This window comes from Lactuca saligna, chromosome 9 (genome assembly GCF_052625555.1).
Source record: "Lactuca saligna cultivar CGN05327 chromosome 9, ASM5262555v1, whole genome shotgun sequence".
In the NCBI taxonomy this organism is placed as follows: Eukaryota; Viridiplantae; Streptophyta; class Magnoliopsida; order Asterales; family Asteraceae; genus Lactuca; species Lactuca saligna.
Genome location: NC_136425.1, coordinates 114,032,119 through 114,036,396, shown reverse-complemented (window position 1 = coordinate 114,036,396; position 4,278 = coordinate 114,032,119).

The window sequence follows — 4,278 nt, the reverse complement described above, 5'->3', positions numbered from 1 at the left end:
ATTAATTAGTATTAATTTGGTGACTTAAAGAGATTAATTAAATAAGAGGGTATAAATTGTCAATTGTTTGATAGTTACACTTTAGGCTATGAATCCTTATAGGATATAGGGTGGACGATTTCTAGGGCTAGGATAAGCCTAAAATCATCCAAGGCATATCCAAGGAAAGGATTAGGATTACTTAGAGTCTAAGTTATCCAATTAGGGTTTAAGGGTAAAACCCTAGGAGCCTTACAAGTATAAATAGACCCCTTGGGATAGGGAAATCGGAACCTAATCTACAGCAAGGATACCCTGGCCGATTTCCTTCTCTCTCCTTTCTCTCAAATCATTCTCTTTGCTAGTTGGTGTTTGTAAGCCATTAGAGGAGTGATAATTGCGACTCTAAAGCTCCAAGAACAAGAAGATCAAACAAGTGTTTCAAGGTATGCTTCTAACTCTGGTTTTGTATTGTTCTTATACCTAATTAGCCATTAGAAGTCTTGGATTCAATGCATGTTTAATTAGAGAAACCTAGATTCAAGCATTAGGGTTTGTATGTGCACATAGGAATGTTCATTTGACCAAAACCCATCAGTGGTATCAGAGCCTAGATTGGTTTGTATTAAATTGATGCTTGATTGTTTAAATGTTAACTGCAAAATTCGATTTTTGTGTTTCTGAATCATGGACTCGACAAGTCCCATAGTGGACTCGGCGAGTTGGCCTGACTCGGCGAGTCCAGTTTGGGTACTCGGCGAGTCCGAGCGTCAGGAAGAGCCAAAATCGGGATTTTTTCATATTTATCTTATGGAAACTTACCTTTATCATATTAGATCAACCCAAATCCGATTTTATGATATATATATATATATATATATATATATATATATATATATGACTATATTTTTGATCTAATTAAAGATATTTATCAATTAATAAAATATTTAATTTCCTTATATGATAATTATTAATTATTTTGATTAAATTGGTAAATTGTTTTTCAAGAAATCATAAATAAATCAAATATGGATAATTATGTGACTAATTGTTAATTTGAATTGTTTGTTATTTGATCCTTTATGTTTTAAATGTTTTAAAACTTGCCCTCAAGATTTGAAATTTATGTTTTGTGATTAAAAGTTTAATTTAGACAATTTAAATTTCAAACCCTAGAATTTTACATGTTTAAAATCCAACCCTATACTAATATGATATTACAAGATTAATATCTATATATGTATAACTTAAATGCTAGTCTTACCGTTAGAAGACCTCATTCACAAAACCGGTCTATAAGGTGGGTATAAGGTTGCGGCCTATAAAATGGCGCTTAATGGGTGTACACTCACACCCACCGTTTGCTTGATCGGTGGAGGGTCGTTAGCCGAACAGGTAGGATAGGGCAACCGCATCCTCTCATTAAAAGTATAATATAGAATACAAAGTAGCTACATGTTTTCTTAAAATTTCGCAATCTTAGTTACTTTAGGAAAAGTGAATTGATGCAATCCCATGAAATTACACTTTGCACCTTGCTAAGAAGTTAGTGGAGCGTGTGTGGTTTAATGGAACACTAATTGGTTCTAAGCGAAGGTGGCAAAGGGTGCTTTATTGTTTATCATAGTTCGATGGAGCGTGTGTGGTTTACCGGCACATCGAATAGGTGATCGTTACAATGAAAGCACCATGTGAATTTGCATGGTAATTCACACCCGCTTTGTGATCCTCGGTATCCTAGTCACAAACAAGAGGTGCATATCGAGATTTAAACATGCCATTAAAAAGTTTCAATGAATCTCATCCAAACCTAGGAATTCTCAATACATTTAAGACTTAAAGTTATGTTTTTCATGGTGGAGAATTAGTGAATCGTCATTCACTTACCTTCGAATTGTTTGCATATTAGATTACGACATCCCTTTTCTAATGTTAAATATTGTTGTTGGATCCTAGCCCTAATTTTTCTTATTGGGTGATAATTAGGGATTCATATTCTAATCTATCTTTGTCCTTTCTATTTGTAGATGTCGAACGCTAACAACGCTACTGCGAGTTCATTCACTTTGATGAGCCTTTGTCAAAAGGTCACCTTTGATGGAACGAACATTAGCGAATGGATAAGATACATTCGCACGATTGCTCGCTATGAGGATAAGGAGTATGTCCTCGATGAGAAGCTCGAGAAAATCAACCCTGAAATCGCTACTCCGGCCGAGATGACCGCTTTTGAAACTCACGAGTGTGATACAACAAAGGTACATTGCATCATGATCGCCACAACGAACTCTGAATTCCAAAAGTCCTACGAGGACATGTATCAGTACGAAATGCACCAAGACTTATTGGAGAGATACCATCAAAATGCGAGACAAGAGCGTTATGAGATTTTCACTAACATGATTTCCGCTAAGATGGGTCATGGAAAGTCTCTTATTGTTCACCTTCAAAAGATGCAAAGGTATGTCGACCGCCTTCGCAAGTTAAATGTTGACTTTGGGGAAGACTAGGAGATCGACATGGTGCTTCACTCTTTGCCTCCAAGCTACAATCAATTTAGGATGACCTATTACATGAACAAAGAAGATGTCACCCTCAGCAAACTCCAAGGTCTCTTGAGGGTCGCTGAGAGCAACTTCAAGGACAAGTCTGTTGCACCAACTCCCAATCCGCCCGCCACTCCTGTCTTGGCAATTGGACAAGGAAAGGGAAAGAAGAGGAAGGCTTCGTCTAAAAACTATCGCAGGGTTAAAGCCCGAGATGGTGCCTCTTCTAGTGGGACCAAAGTTGATCCCGCTAAGCCTTGCCCTAACTCGGAGGAGGCAGAGTGCCACCACTGCCACAAGATAGGACATTGGAAGAGAAGCTGTCCAGAGTACCTACAAGACATCAAGGAAGGAAATATCAAGCCATCTTTCGCAGGTATATATACAATTAAATCTAACGATTCATCTCATGATATTTCTTGGGTTCTTGATACCGGTTGTGGTTACCACATTTGTTCTAATGTGCAGGGACTAAGAAGAAATAGAGACGTGGAGCATGGAAGAATAAATCTAATCATGGGGAACAGAAGATCGTCGCCTGTAACCAAGATTGGAGTGTATTCTTTAGTGCTTAGGAATGAGTTATCTTTATATTTGAACAATTGTTGCTATTCGCCAGAAATGGATAGAAACATCATTTCATTTCATGGTTTGTTTAGACAAGGTTTTAGATTTTCTTTTAATAATGAGAATGGTTCTATTTTAGCTTATCTGAATGGTGTCTTTTATTTTGAAGCTATACCATGTAATGGAATTTATGAAACTGTTATGATTGTTGATAACTTAGGAAATGATGTTTTATGCATGGATTCTTCCAATAGTATGGATAAGGCGTCCTTATGGCATTGTCGTCTTCGACATGTCAACAAGAAACGCATAGCCCAACTCCAAAGAGATGGAGTGTTGGAGTCATTCGACCTTAGGGAAGATGACAGATGCGAGTCTTGTTTACTTGGACAGATGACTAAGTCACCCTTCGCTGGTACGTGCGAAAGGGGTGAGGGTCTATTGGACCTCATACATACCGATGTGTGTGGACCATTTAGATCTACCACGAAGGATGGAAACCGCTTCTAGGTGACTTTTACTGATGATTATAGTAGATATGGGTATATCTACTTAATCAAGCAAAAGTCAGAAACTTTTGAAAAGTTCAAAGAGTTCAAGAATGAAGTAGAGAATCAATTAGGCAGGAAGATCAAGATGCTGCGATCCGATCGAGGAGGAGAGAACCTAAGTCTTGAATTCCACAATTATCTCAAGGAGTGGGAATAGTTTCACAATTGACACCACCTAGGACACCACAATTGAATGGTGTGGCAGAAAGTCATAATCGAACCTTGTTGGACATGGTTCACTCCATGATGAGTCGTGCTTCGCTATATATCTCTTTTTGGGGGTATGCCATAGAGACTGCCGCCCATATCCTTAACCGAGTCTCTACTAAGAAGGTTACCAAAACACCTCACGAGATGTGGATGGGGAAAGCTCCTTTGTTAGCACATATCAAGGTTTGGGGTTGCGAGGTTTTCGTAAGACGAGATACTCACGAAAAGCTCGAACCTCGTACTGAGCGATGTATTTTCATCGGCAACCCATAGAAATCCTTTGGATATCTCTTCTATAGACCGTAGGACAATGTTGTCTTTGTTGCGAGGAGAGGAGTTTTCCGAGAGCGGGAACTCATAGGCCAAGGAGACAGTGGGAGGCAAATCGATGTTGAAGAGATTCAAGAGTCGATAGATGAAGGAAC